At 35.4% G+C, this 19,163-nt stretch overlaps 1 long non-coding RNA gene across 3 annotated transcripts in view; it reads left to right on the top strand.

The window, feature by feature from the left end:
• Nucleotides 1-19,163, top strand: part of LOC105856665 (uncharacterized) — a 72,848-nt gene that overhangs the window by 29,412 nt on the left and 24,273 nt on the right. For 2 of the 3 annotated variants that reach the window (XR_012922057.1, XR_012922058.1), the window contains exon 2: nt 9,476-19,163. This exon is cut by the window's right edge. This is a non-coding gene — a long non-coding RNA (uncharacterized LOC105856665). The remainder of the gene's footprint in view (nt 1-9,475) is intronic. The other variant, XR_001147249.3, reaches the window with a different exon arrangement.

Raw genomic sequence — 19,163 nt, 5'->3', positions numbered from 1 at the left:
TGGGAAAAGGAGAAAAAAGTCGTGGTGATATAATCACTGTCCTAGTCAGTGGAGGAGGCGCCATGAATGGCTTTCGAGGAGCGTAGAGCAACAGCATAGGAGAACCTGACACTGCCAGAGGACATGGTCACTCTTCATAAACTGCTAAACTTCATTTTATGTATAACACTAATCAAATGCCGTATCAGCTCCTGTGGAATAAAATATATAAACTACTTTTAGTAAAAATGCTTTACCTTTCTCCATGTTCTGTCTATGTATTTGCAGGTGGAGCTTATGTTTCAGTTGGTAGAGATAGGTTGAAGTTTAATTTTAATAAAGGCAGTACATCTGCAGCTTCATTTATACTTTTCCTATGTTAAATACAAGAAGTGGGCCGGGTGCAGTGGCTCACGCCTGTAATCCTAGCTCTTTGGGAGGCTGAGGTGGGAGGATCACTCAAGGTCAGGAGTTCGAAACCAGCCTGAGCAAGAGTGAGAACCTGTCTCTACTAAAAATGGAAAGAAATTAATTGGCCAACTAAAAATATATGGAAAAAAAAATTAGCCGGGCATGGTGGCACATGCCTGTAGTCCCAGCTACTCGGGAGGCTGAGGCAGAAGGATCGCTTGAGCCCAGGAGTTTGAGGTTGCTGTGAGCTAGGCTGGCACCACAGCATTCTAGCCCAGGCAACAGAGCGAGACTCTGTCTCAAAATAAATAAATAAATACAAGAAGTGGAGGAAATCATACACAGGAGAACAATGTGCCAGTGAATTTTAGCTAATTAGAAGGATTCTCTCATAACTGGTAGTTTTCAACCTATGTCCCTAATGGACAAGGAAGTCATAGCTTCAGAGGCCCCAGCCCTCTTTTGGCCAAACATCTCCATTTTTGTCTATTTTATATAATACTGTTTTGTGCATTTTTTTAAGAAGCTCTATTCTTTGAAAAAAAATTTTTTTTAATGTATGAACATCCTTGACTTAGTTCAGTGCCTAATTTTACGTAAGAAGCAACACAGCCTCAGAGAGACTGCAGCTTGCCTGAGGTCACAAAGCCATTCCCCTGCAGACCAGGGATGGGCTCTAGGGCCTCTAACTGAGCCTGGAGTTCCATGCCAGCTACTTCCTTCATCTTCAGGAAAAAAATATAGATTTTTAGATATGCATTTTTATGTAAAACTATCATGTGGCTCAATAATGTTAAGGCACAAAATATTAAAAATTAGCTTTCTAACTAAATTATAAGCTCTAACGTTATAAATACAAATTAAGGAACAGCAACTGATATTTTAACTTCAGTTAGTAGCAGTCAATATCCCAGAACAAATTTTTTAAACCACAGACCAGGGAACTTTAAGAAGAAAATCTTTCATTGAAACCAAGCATGGTGAAATAAAATCCTTCCTTAGAAGGATGATTCATTTTCACCAAATAAAACCAAAATCAATCAACAAATGAATTATCCACGTTGTGGGTTATTTGTGGCAACATGGAAAACACAAAACAGATTTCTCTTTGCCATCTGGCATACTTCTGTCTAACTTTTCATCATTAGTTGGTATATAACAGAGACATGGGCTTAATTTCAACTATAATTTAAATCCACGCAGAAAATGAGAGGAAAACCTTCATTTTGCAGGCCTCAAGTTTCCAAGAGAGGACTTGCACTGTCTCTGCCTTCCTCCTGGGAGGAGGGAAGATTCACCTGATGGGTGAGTTTGCCCAAAGCACATTGGGTGTGCTTGCGTGAGCGCCGACTTCTTTGCACAGTGACATGAATTCAGGTCTGCTGTCATCTCTGCAGTAAGCAGCCTACTCCTAAGATGAGTGTCAAGCATTTGTTCCCTCCACTTACCACTGTGTGGGTAGTGCCTGATCTGGGATAAGGTATTCAGAAGCCTCCTGGCTGCAAATCTGAACTCCATCCTCCCATAGGTATAATGAGTCAGTGATAAGCCTGGGTGGTCGATGGCCACCTGTCTCACTCCTGTGTTCTGAGCTCAGAAGGGGAAGCGCAGTGTCATTTGCTGCCGACACCACCACAGCCCCAGTGAGAAAGATGACCATCCAGCACTTACAGACAGGTTTCCTTCCTCGACTGTATACTCTTACTGTACCTTCTTCAAGACAACCCCCACTACATAAAGAGGGGAAGAGTTGGAAGGAGGATTTTAGAAAAAGAAATATGGTGAAATCAATAACAATAGCAAATCCCAACAAATACAAATATAAAGTTCGTTCATGCAACAGTAACTTACTGCCAGACTACTGTTAAATTATATTTGACATTACAGGTTGGAAAATAATACCACACTTTATTTTTTGAGTTCAATTTGATAAATACACCCACACATTTCCATAGTTAATACTCTTTTAGTAACTACTGATGTATTTAGATTAAAATTTGATATCATTCTCTATTTTATAAGGAGAACTCAAATGTTATAAAAATAAGTATGTGCTCAAATGTAATAGGATCAAATAAGTTTGCCCATGTAAAACACTGCAATTCAACATCAAATTGTAAGCAGGTTAATGTATAAAGGAAATTACACTTGTTAGTTTATAAATATTAAATGCATGTATTTAGTTACAGAGAAAAGAATTGGGGGACAGTTTGTTGAACAAGGAGCTGAAGGATTAAGTACAGGGACAACATGTAAAGACCTTGTAAAAAAAAATGAAAAAAGGAAGAGCATTGGAAGAAGTTGAGAGATTACTTGAAATTTTCAAGGGATAAAATGACTACTTGGCATTTGGCTAAGCAGATAAAATGAAGTGGCGACAGGAGGAATTATACAGAGCCTAGAACTGATACAGTAAATAAGTCTTTGCTATAATATACTCTTTGTTTTATGAGCAATTAACATGACTATTAGGATAGTTTGATTAGAGTTAAAATTCAGAGGAGCCAGGCACTGCCTTGGTGATGCAAACAGGCCTATTTTTAGTTGGGAACACATGTAACTCAGTATTCTGCTGAGGCACAATATTCCACCATGTACAAAGTTAAAGTCTTAGGAATCTTGTTGTAGCTTTGATGCATCTGTATAACCACATTTAGAAAAAGAGTTTATAAACTTAATGAATATTTGAGAAGTAGAAAAAGTACTTAAATAAATTATTAGAAATGTGTGGAAAGTGTCAGTAATGCACCAACATGGCAAAAACAATCAATCAAGGTAAGACTTAGTCTTCCTATTTAGAGCACTAGAAAGCATGTACTGAGTGACTGTTCTGTACCATGCATTGTGTTGGTCACACACATCCTTAACCGCTCTTGAACGTAAAATAATTTCAAACCAGATAAGTTTCATCTTTTATAATACTGGAATACATGTTTAAGATTTAATTATCAGAAAAACTTCTATGTGCAAAAACATCTAACTAGTGGTATATCTATTCAGGCTAATTTCAGTTTTGGTGTTTTATAATAATATAGTTGAGTAGCAAACCAAAAAATAGCCCAGAAAATTACTTCTGATATATAAGACAAAGCATCCCAGAATTAAATCAGAATGAGAAAACTGACAGTAAACATCAGCAAAGCATCTAATCTTTTGTCACTACAATGGTGGTAAGTGGCAAGGCAAGACTTCATGTAATGGTGGGAGATGCAATGGTGCTGAATGCTATAAACACAGAGGAGACTGGCTTCAGCAACCAGTACAATTGAAATACCTACTAGAGAAATGATTTATTACTATCATTTTCCTCAAAGTTAGAAAAATAAATGCTAAGATAGAACCTCACAGTAGGAATAGTGCAAAATGTTAAAACCTCAACAATAAAGAAAATGGATACACAAATCCAGTATTAATGCCATTTTTAACATTTTGCTTTGTAAAATCATACCTAAAAATCTCTAAGCATTGTTGTTTTGTAATGCCCCATCCAAAACCCACCCTTTTCTATCCTTTTAGATAGCATGTTACCACCTCTCACAGTCTTATGCGATGTGCTCATAGTGGAAATAATTAAATTCCTAGCAACTCTAGAAGGCACCTTCTCTCTTGTAACTATTAAGAATTTTGCAAACAACAATTGTTCAAGGACTCTTTCAGGCATTCTGCAGTGATTATAGAGACATGTCTTTGTATCTTAATAAAATAGTGCTTTTTAATCTCTTTTGTTAAGTCTAACATGATTTGGCAAACCTATGCCCCAAAAGAAAACCATGTATATCTTTGTTATACATTTTAAATAAATGATTTTTCAACTTTTCTGGAAATACTAAAAATAAACACCCCTTTACCCCCCTGCCCAAATTAAGGGAAACTATTTCCTCAAAAGCCTTCTCTTGCATTGCATCTAGGTATACATATTCTTTCATCATCATCTTGTAAAATGATATATTACCTTGTTTTTCTGATAAGTACTAACAAGAACATTTTATATCATACCATTCTGAATAATTTAAAGAAGTATTTAATATACATTTTATTTTTGAACCCAGTAGTTCAACTTTATGACTCTGAAGCACTGTGACCCTGATCATCTCATTTTCTCAGAATAGTAAAACCAAAGGAAGCTAAAAAATGATGAAAAATATCACCTGGCTAGCTTCTTATAATTTAAGTGTTAAAACAATCATTTATTTTGTTCCCTTTTAAGCTATTTGGCTGCAGTGCTAAGAAACCTTAGGTTTTCTCTTATATGATTCATTAGGACATGAAGCCAGGTAAAGAAACAAGGTTGAGGCCTCATTTAACATGGGCCTATGCCAGTTTTCTCTACATTAAGGAGATCATGAAAACAGCATCAAAACTATAAGCCAATCTGTACTGATTGAAAGGGATAGTTCAGTAACAATGATACAAAAAGAACACTGCGTCCTATTTATTTTTTTTCAAACAAATGTTCTGTGGTGTTTGTGTATTTTTTTTAAAATAGACAGGGTCTTGCTATGCTGTCCAGGCTGAAGTGCAGTGGCTGGCTATTCACATGTGCAATCATGGCACACAGCAGCCTCAAACTCTTGGGCTCAAGTGATCCTCCTGCCTCAGTCTCCCAAGTAGCTAAGACTACAGGCACACACCACTGAACTCAACTTTTTAAATTTTCTCCCTTTTTGAAAAATGGCCAAACATTAGAAAAATATCCTAAACTGGGTCAAGCATAAACTATTTTTTTTCCTTATGAGCTCTAAAATTGATACAGCTTATCATGGTTGGATTCATTTTGAGATCCCCAAAATGGATTCTCACTATGAGTGAAATCACATGGTTGGATTGGAAGGCTCCTGCTATATCTCCGGGGGGATGGGGCCCATGTGTGGCTTTATACGGAATTTTGCCTAAGAAGAATATAATTCATTCTGTTTGATCATAGTTGCACTTACAGTTTCTTAATATCATTGCCATATTAGTTATTAATCATTCCAGTGATGGCAAAATAGACATAAGTGAACTTCATTTTAAAAATTCAAATATTTGCTTGATTTAACAGTTTAAAAACTGTCGTACAATTGCCCAGCAATAGACACATTTCACAAAAATTGAGATGAAAATGCCAAGAGTACAATAGCAATTAGGATGTACTCTTATATTTAAAAAATGACATATATTTTAACTTAAATACAAAAATTAATCTGTTTTAGTGTTTCAGGTTTTGTTTCATTCATAGAAAGTGTTTATCTTGGATTCCTTTTAATAATAAACATCCATCTGTGGTTGAATGTTAGGATGTCAGTCATTCACTTATGATTAGTGGTGGACAACTTAACATGGTGCAAGAAAACTTTAAAAGTGTTAGGAACCAAAGTCAAATGACAATCGATTAGAAAGTAAGCCAAAGCATCTCAAAGTACACGTGTAGTTATTAGACGATAATACTCAATTTCTAGTATTAACTTGAATGCAGCTTTTAAAGAAATTTAAAATGTGTCAGTTTAGATATGTTTAATGGCTAAAGTTAACAACAAATGGCTATCTCTTGAAAATGAGGGCTCCAGAGACTTAAAAAATTTTTTAATTTCTGTTTCCTTTCTCTATTAACACAGATATTATGACTTTTACTTAAAATGTGTAAGTCAATTAAGCAACTCAGTATGTCAAGGCATTAAAAACAAGAATTATATCAGAAATATGAAACCCAAGAAAAAGATAATGTAATTAACCTGGGTCACATAGTTCACAAGTCTTTCCACTTTAGGCAAGTATCACTACGTTTACCCTTGGAATAAATTTTCTTTTGACAATGATACTTACCTTAAGATTTCCAAGGAAAGAGGACTGTAGGAGTGACTTCAAAGTGTGAGTGGTGGACAGAGATCTGGTCTTCTCTTCCTTTACAAGAAGGTTGGCCTTGACCTCTTTTAGTGTTTCCTTAGCTCTGTGAAGATTGCAAACACAAATGATTAATATTTCATTTTTCCCTAATTCCTAAATGACGCATACTTTTAAAAAATTACCAAAAGAGTAAATAAAATTTCCCATTAAACAGTATTTTAACACTGAAAATGGTCGGAGCATGACTACTGTATGCAATTATAGTTTTTAAATTGTTATAAAGGAGTATATGTATTTCTAGGGGGATTTCAAACAAATAATTCAAACAAAATCCTGAGGGGAGAGAAATGGCTATTAATGATGCATGTCTTAATGGACAACATTTCCTGTCTTCTGTAATGGCTTTCCTTTTCAGATTCTTGAGGATGCCATTAGAAATATTTGTATTTAAAAGGCAACTACATGAGATTATGAATATGTTAATTTGTTTAATAATAACCATTTCATAAGTACAAACATATCAAAACATCATATTGTATTAAACACCCTAATACTTAACTACATATGGATATTTATTATTTAAAGAAACCAAGATAAATACTTTTTATAAATGAAATAAATCTGTAGCACTATAGATTAAGAAATTAAAACAAAAAGTTAGAAATGCTTGTATTTAGTAAATGAGTTTAGCGATTTACAAAACCATCCCTGAAAGACATTTTCAGGCATTGCTTTCACGACCCTTGCACATTTCATACACCATGGGGGGTGGAAATTTAGCATTTGGCGAAGCAACTTCTAGAGGACAATGAGGTAGCTGAGGTGGTGGTCAAAAAGAACTAATGGAGCCTCAAAGGCAATTAGCTGCTAACATGGTTACCAAGGCATCAGAGAAGGACCTGTTCTTTCTGTCTTCCACACACCCTCTTAGTCTGACCATTTGGTGAAGTGTATACTCCCTTTATCCTTATGTTAATCATTTCCTATTTCACAAGTATGTCTTTACACAGAGTGGAAAACTGTAGAGGATAGTTTGGCTCAAGGCGCCCTCTAGTGATAATACGAAAGATCACAGCCAAGGAAAGAATTTAGTGCCAGAATGTGCCCAGAGTAGTAGTAATACCTGACCCTTTTGGTTTACATTGTAACCTTCCAAAAAATATTAATAGTCGAACTTACTGATATTTTTACTCTGGAGAATGCTGAAAAGAAATTTTATGACAATATCACTGTCTAAATTAGAAAGCTTCAAAAATACTTAGCTGAAAGACTAGTAGATCAGGTCAGCTACGTAAGAATACTAATTAAGGAGGAAAAATCCCACATAAAACAAAAAAAAAAGGCAGAGAGACATAAACTGTCCGGGACTAACATTTTAAACGTAGGTTCATTTAAAAATATCATTTTTCAAAATTATATAGTTTAGTTAGCTTTCACTTCCCACTCAGGACTGAAATAAAACTCCTACCCCACTTCAACAGACTAACAGACACTCCCTTGGGCAAATGATCCCAAAGTTTTAAAGCCCTGGCCAGGCCAGGGCATAACCTGGCCACATTCCATTTGCTTCTACCCCCACCCCCTTGCTAATGTTTACCAGAAAGGCTGACTTGAGAAGAACAGAAGGCCAGAAGACTTCTTTGCTCACTCCATCCTCCCCTCTGACCCCCCTCCTGTTTTTATGGTTTGGACATGACAGCTATGCCAGATCATGAAAAGTTTCTCTTTAATAAATGGCTGCCAGCCACGGACTGGTTCTGGCCAGTCTCCTGAGGATGTGCAGTTCATGGACTTGGGCCCTACATTTCACCTTTTTCCATATAGGACCTATTTATAATGCATTTACATGTTAAGTCTCCACCCCAAAGTGATCATTGAATGTATGTTACATGAGTGTAAACCTAATACACATGCATGTGGGTCTCCTTCATAAATATTCACGAGCTCCTCCTGTACCATATTGAATACGTATACTTGGCCGATCCACCTAGAGTAAATTCTTGTCTTACCCCTCCCTCCCTCCAAGTGCCTGTCTTGCTTCCCAGCCTGCCCAGATAGCCAGCCTGCAGGTTGTAACCCTTGATAAGAATTAAAGTCTCCTTTCTAAATTTGCTGACTGTATGGATCTTTTCCAGTCAGTACCACTAATCTCATGAACCTGTCTGGCTAAAAATTATACTTTCAAGGCAAATTAAGGAGCTCAATTTATTTTCTAGGATTCTATGTTTTTACTTATTTAGTTTATTGGAATCTGCATTCTACTTCTTCTAGGTGGAGATGCTTATATCTCTCCAATTTGCTTCTCTTAAAGTCTCCTTGAGGTTTCTCTTCGGAGAGGTCAGAGCCCGGGCCTTGATTGTGCGTTCGTGCTGATTTCTTACTGAAGCAATATGATTTTGTCTTAACTCCTCTAAGAAGTTTTGTTGTGTTGCTGCTTGGGTCTAAAACAAATCAAAAGGATAAATTTAAAAACTAACTATAACATGAATAATTACTGGATATTTGTTTCCTTTAGTTTTGAGTCAATGATTCAGAGATAAATGTTAAATATGTGAAAAACCAAATGTGAAGTTTAAAATATGTATCATCAATATCACCTAAATTGATGATTAAATGAGAATTAAATCTGAATTATAAAAAATTTGAATAATTGTTATGTTAGTATCATGTAATCTGATAGTTCAAAGAACAATAGAATCAATTTAAAATTTGAAAAATTAAACTATGTAACTTAAGAACAATTCAAGAATATGGCATAACTTCTAAGACACAATCTTTTCTTTTCCTAATAGTCTTGTTTTATGCCAATTGTTCTTAATAATGAAATGACTCTCTAAGGAGAATCATTATTCTAAAAGATCAATGTAGTTATAATAATGATGGAAACAAATATTTTAAGGGAGAAAAAGATGCCATCTTCCTTCTAAAAATCAATAAGACAAATTGCTATAAGGGAAGTAGAGGGAAGACATATGGTGTGTATGTGTATGAAATATATTTTGCGGTGAAATGAATGCAATCACATTCCAGATAAATAAACTTACTTGATAAAAAAAAATCCCACTAACATGTACATTGCCTTATTTAAAATTTTTGAATGTATCCAATTTTCCTCTTTTTTCCTTCTCCTGTTTATATTGCTTTACTTCCCCATTTTCTAATATATTCCTTTTCATATGACTTATAAGTATAGCTATTTCTTGTTCCAACTTCTTTTGATTCTTCTGCAGTTCTTCATATTTGTTTTGTATTATTTTCATAGATAACTCTTTCTGAAGAACTTCATTCTTGGCATGGAGATGTAGATATTTTGAAGATGACATTTGCAGTTCTGCTCTAAGACCATCAACCTGCGTGAGTAAAATCATACCATTTGTTACTGAAGTAGAGTGAGAATATTCTAACAAATAACAAATTTTGAAATAAATTATGTTGCAATAAATGTTATCTATACTGTAATAAATTCTTCAAATGTAGATCCTTAAATTACTCAGAGAATCAAAACCATTGCCTGGCTTTGTTATCAAGGTGATATTTTCTTCATAGAAACTGGAAGAATTCCCTTCTTTATTTTTTGGAACAGTTTCAGTAGTATTGGTACCAGTTCTTCTGTGTACAGTTGATAGAATGGTAGACTTTGGCTGCGGATTCATATGAAACTAGGTTTTTGTTTGGGGGGTTGTTTTGGGGGTTTAAGAAATTTATTTTTATTCTGTAGTATTGCAGTGATACAAATGCTTTGGTTACGTACATTGCCTTTGCACTGCCCAAGCCAGTGCTAAAATATGCCCATCCCAAAGAGAGCACACATTGCATCTGTTAGGTGTGAATTTGCACATCCTGTCTTCCTCCTCCCACTAGGCTGACACTCTGTGAATGTTACTTCCCATATGTGCACAGTAGTGTTGATAGATCAGTACCATTCTTGTGATACTTCACTTAGAAGAATGGACTCCAGATCCATCCAGGATAATACAATAGGTAGTTTGCCTTTTGTTACAGTTGAGTAGTACTCCATGATATACATATACCACATTTTATTAATCCATTTGATTAAGGTGTGAGATGCCAATCCTGTTTCAGTCTTCTACATGTGGTTATCCAATTTTCCCAGAACCATTTATTGAATAAAGTTTCTCTTCTCCAGTGTATGTTTTTGTCTGCTTTGTCAAAGATTAGATGACTATATGAGGATGGTTTTATGTCTGTGTTGTCAGTCCTGTTCCATTGGTCTATGTCTCTGTTCTGGTGCTAGTTTGGTTACTATAGCCTTGTAGTATAGCTTGAAGTCTGAGAAATTGATGCCCCCCCCCCCCAATTTATTCTTTTTGCTTAAGGTTGCTTTGTCTATACAGGGTCTTGTCTGGTTCCACAAGAAGCATAGAATTATTTTTTCTAGATCTGCAAAAAATGATGTTGGTATTTTAATAGGGATTGCATTGATTCTGTGGATCACTTTGGGTAGTATGGACATTTTAATAATGTTGATTCTATGGATCCATGAGCATGGTATGTTTTTCCATAGGTTTACATTCTTTTCTATTCCCTTCCCTCAATGTTTCATAGTTCTCCCTGTAGAGGTCTTTCGCCTCCTTAGTTAAATATATCACTAGGTATTTTATTTTATTTGTTGCTATTGTGAAAGGTACTGAATCTTTGATTTGGTTCTCAGCTTGACTGTTTTGGCATATATGAATGTTACTGATTTGTGTGCATTGATTTTGTACCTTGAGACTTTGCTGAATTTATTTATTGATTACAGGCATCTCTTGGCAGAATCTTTGGGATTTTCTAGATATAAGATCATGTCATCAGCGAATAGAGATAGTTTGACCTTTTCTATCCCCATTTGGATTAGCTTGTTTTCCTTGATGATTTCTCTGGCTAGGACTTCAAACACTATGTTGAATAGAAATGGTGAGAGTGGGCAACTTTGTCTGGTCCAGGTCTAAGTGGGAATTCTTTCAGTTTTTCCCTGTTCAATATGATGCTAGCTGTGGGTTTGTTGTATATGGCTTTTACCATTCTGATGTAAAGCCTATCTATGTATATTTTGTTAAGTGTTCTTAACTTAAAAGAGTGCTGAATTTTGTTAAATGCTTTTCCTGCACCTATTAAGAGGATCATATGGTCCTTGTTTTTGCTTCTATTTATGTGGTGAATTACATGTATAGAATTGCATATGTTGACACATCCCTGCATCTTTGGTACGAAGCCTATTTGGTTGTGATAGATTTTTTTTTTTTTTGATGAGCAGCTGAATTTGATTTGCTGGGATTTTATTGAGAATTTTTGCATCTGTTATATATTCATAAAAGATATTAGTCTGTAGTTTTCTTTTCTTGTTGAGTCCTTTCCTGGCTTTGGTATCAGGGTGATGTTGGATTCATAAAACATGTTGGGGAATATTCCTTCCTTCTTGATGTTATGGAATAATTTTTGCAGGATAGGCACCAGTTCTTTGTAGGTCTGGTAAAATTCAGGTGTGAAACCATATGGTCCAGGACGTTTTTTAGGAAGTATTTTATTGCTACTTCAATTGCAGTACTTGATATTGGTTTGTTCATGAATTGTATTTCTTCCTGATTGAGCGTAGGAAGGCTGTGTGTTTCTGAGAATTTGTCCATTTCCTCCATGTTTTCATGTTTATGTGCATAGAGATTTTTATAGTATTCATAGATAATATTTTGTATTTCCATGGTATCAGTTGTAATTTCTCTTTTTCATTCCTGATTGATATTATTAGAGTCCCTTCTTTCCTGCTTCTGGTCAATATAGCAAGAGGAGTGTCAATTTTGTTTATATTTTCAAGGAGCCAACTTTTTATTTTATTAATTTCCATGTATTTCTTTTGTTTTTGATTTCATTTAGTTCTGCTCTGATCTCAGTTATTTCTTTTCTTCTGCTGGGTTTGGGATTGGTTTGCTCATCCTTTCCCAGTTCTCTGATATGAATCATTACATTGTTGATTTGTGATCTTTCTGTCTTTTGGATGGGGGCATTTACGGCTATGAATTTTTCTCTCAGGACTGTGCTAGCTGTGTCACACAGATTTTGATAACTTGTATTCCCTTTGTCATTTGTTCAAAGAATCTTTTGATTTCCATCTTAATTTATACCTTGACCTGACAATCATTTAGCAGGTTGTTTCATTTCCATGACTTTGCATGGAGATGAGTGTTTCTCTTGGAGTTGATTTCTAATTTTACTACACTGTGGTCTAAGAAGATGCATGGTATAATTTATATTTTTCTTAATTTGTTGAGACATGTTTTGTAGCCTAGGATGTGGTCAATCATAAAAAATGTCCCATAAGCTGATCAGAAGAACATACATTCAGTGATCTGGGGGTAGAATGCTTTATAAATGTCTGCTGGGCCCATTTGTTCTAGAGTTCTGTTTATGTCTATTGTTTCTTTATTTTCCATATTGAGAATCTGTCCTGTTCTGTCAGAGGGGTGTTGAAGTCCCCAGCTATCAAGGTGTTGCTGTTTATCATTTTGTTTAGATCAAGTAGGAGTTGCTTTATGAATCTGGGTGCACCTGTGTTAGGTGTATAAATATTTAGAATTGTTACGTCTTCTTGTTGAATTGTCCCCTTTACCATTATATAATGACCATCTTTGTCTTCCATTACTTTTGTTGATTTGCAGACTAAATTATCTGAATATGAGAAAGCTACATCACTTTCTTTTGGTTTCCGTTTGCATGAAATATTGTTTTCCATCCCTTCACCTTGAGTCTCAATGAGTACTTGTGGTTTAGATGTGTTTCCTGAAGACGGCAGACACTCGGCTTGTGTATATTTAACCATCCAGCCAGCCTGTGTCTCTTTAGTGGGCAGTTCAGTCCATTCACATTTATTGAAAGAATCAATAAGTGGGATGGATTTCTGTTCATCCTGTTGAGCAGAACTTTGTTGCTTAGTTTTATCTCTTGCGCCATTGTGGTATTTGGCCTTTGGTCTTTAGCTTTTGGGTGATTTTACACTGGCGAGTGTCTGTTGTGCTGGTGCATGTATATAATGCAGTTCTGAGTACTTTCTGCAGGACAGGTCTTGACAAATTCCCTCAGAGTTTGCTTGTCTGAGAAAGACTTTATTTCCCCCTCATATAGGAAACTTAGCTTTGTAGGATACAAAATTCTAGGCTGGGCACTATCCTGTTTGAGAAGACTGAGAGTGGGGAGCTAATCCCTTTTGGCTTGTAAGGTTTCAGTTGAGAAGTCTGCAGTTAGTCTGATAGGTTTTACTTTGGAAGTTAACTGCTGCTTTTTCCTTACTGCGTGTAGGAGTGCCTCTTTTATTTATGTTGGCCAGTCTGATGACTATGTGTCGTGGTGTTTGCCTCTTTGGGATGAATCTCCCAGGAGTCCTTTGAGCTTCTTGTACCATATATATAGATTTATACCAAGGCCAGGGAGATTTTCCTCAATTATTCCCTCAAATAAATCATCCAACCCTTGTGTATTTTCATCTTCATCCTCAGACATGCCTATGATTCTTATGTTAAGGCTCTTTACATAATCCCATATTTCTTGTAGGTTTCTTATTTCTCTGCTTTGTGACTGACTTGTTTGATTGAAAGGCATTGTCTTCAATCTCTGAGATTCTTTCTCCTGCCTAATCTAGCCTATTCTTAAAATATTCCACTATGTTTTTAATTACTTGAAGGAATCTTTTATTTCCACACATTCTGTTTGATTTTCTTTAATATTTCAATTACTTGAGTGAATTTTTCATTTATTTCCTGCATTGTTTTTATAGCTTCTTTGTGTTGGGTTTCCATTTTATCTTGCATTTCATTGAGCTTCTTACAATCCATATTTGAAATTCTTCATCTGTCATTTCAGTATTCTGATTTTCGTTGGTATCCATTGCTAGACAGCTGGTGCTCCCTTTTGAGGGGTGACCTTTTGCCTTAGTTCTTCATACTTCTGGAGTTCTTTTGCTGATTACTTCTATCTAGAGCAGTTGTTGCTTCTTGTGGATTTTCTTTTGTTTAGATACTGATTGATTACTGATTCAATCCCATTACTCATTATGGATCTGTTCAGGATTTCTAGTTCTTTTCCTGGTTCAATCTTTGCAGGTTGCATATTTTTAAGAATCTATCCATGTCCTTGAGGTTTTTTAGTTTGTCAGCACAGAGTTGCTCATAGTAGTCTCTGATGATCTTTTGTATTTCTGATTGTGTTCATTTGAATGTTCTCTCTCTTTTTTTCTTGTTTACTTTAGCTAGCAGTCTTTTGCAGTAACATGGATGGAACTTGAGGCCATTATCTTAACTGACATAACTGAGAAAGAGAAAGTGAAATACTGCATGTTCTCACTTCTAAGTGGGAGCTAAATCATAGTATTGCCATAGAGATGATAATAATATACACTGGAGATTTTGAAGGGTCAGAGGGTGGGAGGCGGATAAGCAATGAAAAATTAGTTAATGGGTACAATGTACACTATTTCAGTGATGGTTATATTAAATGCCCGAATTTTACCACAACATACTACATTCATGAACAAAACTGTATTTGTATCTCCTAAATATATAAAAATTAAAAAAGAGAAAAATAACAAAAAGAAATTAAAAACAACCAAAAATAAAAATAAAATCAAGAACAAAAAGCCACCAGGAGTCACAAAAATATATTCTTCATTCTCATCATCTTTGTCACACAACATTTGCACTTGATCTTACCCTTCTATTGTTCTATGATTGCTTCATGTCTTTTCTCCTTAAAATGTCTCTAAGTCATATCTTAGTAGAAAGTCTCTTACTCTTTCCCCCTACACTGTCACTCTCCATAATTTATAAAAAAGTTTAGGGACATTATAGTTATTTAGTTATTTAGGCCTGTGTCAATATGGCTCCCAGAATAAGACTTTGAAAATTAAATTCTGATTAATGAATCCTATAAAGATAGATTCAAATGCCATAAGCTTTTTTCTGAAAACTGAAATGTTTTATGCTAATTTGAATTGCATTCCAAGGAGTTATGATTCTTGGGGTTAAGACCACAGAATGGAAAACCCATAAATAAATCCATGTATTTATAGCTAGCTGATTTTCAACAAAGACACCAAGAACATGTATTGCGAAAAGGACACTATTTTCAATAAATGGGGCTGGGAAAACTAGATATCCATATGCAGAAGAATGAAACTATACTCCTATCTAACACCACATACAGAAATCAACTCAAAATGGAATAAAGACTTCAACATGAGAACGGAGGCTTTGAAATTATGTGAAGAAAACACAGAGGAATTGCTTCAGGACATTGATCTAGGCAATGATTTTATCACCGAGAGTTCCAAAGAACAGGCAAAAAGTCCAAAGTAGACAAATGTGACTATATAAACTAAAAAGCTTCTGCACAGCAAGGAAAACAATTGATAGAATAAGAGAAAGAATTTGCAAAATATTCATCAGACAAGGGACTAATAACCAGAATGTATGAGGAACTCAAACAACTCAACAGAAAAAAAATCTGATTCAAAAGTGGGCAAAGGATCTGAATACACATTTCTCAAAGAAGACATACAAAAAATGGGCAATTGACATAAGAAAAAATGTTCACTATCACTAATCATCAGGAAAATTCAAATCAAAACCATAATGAGATATCATCACACTCTAGTTAAAATGAATAGTTATTATGAAAAAGACAATAAATAACAATGGTGACAAGGATATAGAGACAAGAGCACTCTTATCTATTGTTGGGGTCAATTAGTACAGCCATTATGGAAAACAATGTGGAGTTTTCTCAAAAAAACTAAAAATAGAACTGCCAGGTGATCCATGAATCCCATATTGGGTATTTATCCAAAAGAAAGGAAATCATTATATCAAACAGCACTTGCATACCTATGTGTATTTCAGCACTATTCACAATAGCTAAGATATGCAATCAACCTAAATTTTCATCAACATACAAATGGGATAAAGAAAATATGGTACATGCACACAGTGGAACCATATTCAGTTATGAAAAAGAATGAAACCCTGTCATTTACAACAACATGGATGAGTCTGGTGGATATGGTTAAGCAAAATAGGTCAGGCACAGAAAGATAAATACCACATGTTCTTACTCATATCTGAGAGCTAAAAATAAAAAAAAATTCATGTCATGAAAGTAGAGAGTAGAACTGTGGATATTAGAGGGTGGGAAAGATAGAGGGGAGCAGAGGGGAGTAGAAGTTGGCAAATGGGTACAAAATTATAGGAGGAATGAATTCTGGTATTCTGTGGCAGTGTAGGGTGAACATAATTAACTATAATTTATTGTATATTTTCAAAAAGCTAGAAGAAAGGATTTTGAATGTTCACAACACAAAGAAATCATAAATGTTTGAGATGATGGATATGATAACTAGCCCAATTTGATCATTACAAATTGTATATACCTATATCTAAATATCACTGTGTATCCCATAAGTATGTATAATTACATGTTCAACTAAAATTATTATAAAAGGAAAAAATGATTCATCTCATAAAAAATGGAATATGGGCCAAACTTAGTGACTTGGGACCAATGAACCCAATGTGTTAAAAGTGAGAGCATGCAACTTCCAACATCAGGTTAGAAAAGTCTATCTCAGACTGCTTGCCTTTGGAACCTGGCCCCCTTCTTGTGAGGAAGCTCAGGCCAAAGTGAGAGCCTAGCAGTTCCGGTGTAGGTGTTTGGGTTGCCTGCCCCAACCAAAGCTCCAGCCAATGGCCAGACATGCTAGTGAACAAGCGTGAACAGCCCCCAGCCTTTGCGCTGTCCCCAGGGAAGCTGAGGGGAGCAGAGACAAGCTTTCCTGGCCAAGCTTTCCACAAACCACAGACGCATGAACATAATAAAAGTCGTTAATTTTAAGCTACTAAATTTTGAGTAATTTTTTAGGGAAAAATAAACAGAAAAAATGAATTTAAAAAGACACAATAAGAAACATAATAACTTACAAAGTAGAGAGAAATTGGTATTCTTTACAAAAGGATCTAATAAATGTTGAGAATAACGTATTAATGACAAATAAAGCAAATGAGAAGCAGCAGACAACTAGAAGAGAGATAATAGAACTATTGAGGAGGAAGTTTTTCTAGAATTTCCTTCCATTACATTCCATTCCCTTCCATAATTCTTATAAGTAGGCAACTATGCCTCTTCTGAATTTTCCCTCTAGTTAGAGAATAAGGAAGACTGGGAATCCAGGAGACATGGGATTTGAAATACAATAGTTGAAAAACTGCTAGAAATATTTGGTCTAATAACCAAAAGCAAACATTTTACCTGATTTCAATTGACTGAAGTTCTAAAAAACATAAGCAGCTGTGAAAACAGCTGGTAAACAATCCAGTACTTACAACTCAATCTTCATTTTCCTTTCTTTGATAAGTAAATAAAGAGAACATTATGGAAAATTTTAAATCTTCTGAGTACTAAAAAGAAGGAAGCATGCTTCAAATGTTAAGAAATGAGACATAATTTCCCTTTATGTCACTTCAAGCTTGTCTGATAGAGAAGACCATCTCATCTTTATGTTGTACCACAATCCTAATCCACATCATACAAATTGGCTCTGAAAATTTGAATTGAAATTACTAATTTGTCTATTATTTGTCTCAATAAATTGCCTGACTACTACCTGATTTTTAAGTGCTACTCTCATGAAAATGTTTCTTGGCAAGGACTGAACTATTTATTTCATGAATCATGAACTGAGCTATCAAGGATAGCTGGGGGTCTCTATTTGTTTAAGTAAAAGGAGGTAAATACAGGAAACTGTGGTTTCTAAGAATGCAGAATCTGTGCAAGAAAGGATCAGTCCCAGTGTCACACATATGAACAAAGCACCAGGTCAAAAGAGGATCTGGGCAGGGCGTGGTGGCTCATGCCTGTAATCCTAGCACTTTGGGAGGTCAAGGCAGTAGAATCACTTCAGGCCAGGAGTTGGAGACCAGAATGAGCAACATATCAGGACTCCGTTTCTACAAAAAATAGAAAAATCAGCTGGGCAATGTGACATACACTTGTAGTCCCAGCTACTCGGGAGACTGGGGCAGGAGGATAGCTTGAGCCCAGGTGAGGTTGCAGTGAACTGTGGCAATGATGTCACTGCACTGTAGTCCAGACAGCAGAGTGAGGTGAGATCCTGACTCCAAAAAAAGAAAAACAAAAAAACCAGAAGATCTCACTGTGAACCGAAAGATAATGGATTACCTTGATTCCCAATGAGAAAAGTTAACAGCCCAGACTTAATCTTTTCCTTCCTGGATGGGGATGGTAAAAATGTGTGTTTGATACTATGAATTATAATGAGTTAATAAAACATAATGTAGTAGATAATAGGCTGTGTCATCAGATCCTGTGATCAAGATTCGATAAGAATGGGACTGAGGGGGGAAGCTCTGGGTAGAGACTAAGGGTTTGAATGGAGGAAAAAATGGAATGATTCTATCTTTGTAAGCCTGACTTCCCAGCATGTCATGCAGTCAGCAAGAAGTAAGCTGCGCACAGCCTCCTTTTCAAGAAGGAAAAAATGAGTGCACAGACATTTGACTACATTGGCTTTGTATTATTACATAAAACAACTGGTAATAGGCAACATAAGTGGGAAAGAATTCTCATAAAATTTGACTTGGTACTGGGATAAGGATAGACACAGATCAATGTATTAAAATTGCAAATCCAAAAATAAACCTGCATATTTATGGTCAATTGATTTTCAATAAGTGTATCAAAATGATTAAATAGGAAAAGAATAGTCTTTTCAGCAAATGGTTCTTAGAAGAAAACATAAGCATAAATCATAAGCATAAATCTTTGTGACTGCATTTGGCAGTAGTTTCTTAGCTATAACACCAAAGAAAAAATACATTAACTGGACTTCATCAAAATTTAAAACTGCTGTGCTTGAAAAAGACACTGTCAGGGAAGTTCAAAGGCAAGTCACT

The sequence above is a fragment of the Microcebus murinus genome, chromosome 12 (genome assembly GCF_040939455.1).
Source record: "Microcebus murinus isolate Inina chromosome 12, M.murinus_Inina_mat1.0, whole genome shotgun sequence".
In the NCBI taxonomy this organism is placed as follows: domain Eukaryota; kingdom Metazoa; phylum Chordata; class Mammalia; order Primates; family Cheirogaleidae; genus Microcebus; species Microcebus murinus.
This window is presented reverse-complemented; position numbering and strand designations above follow the sequence as displayed.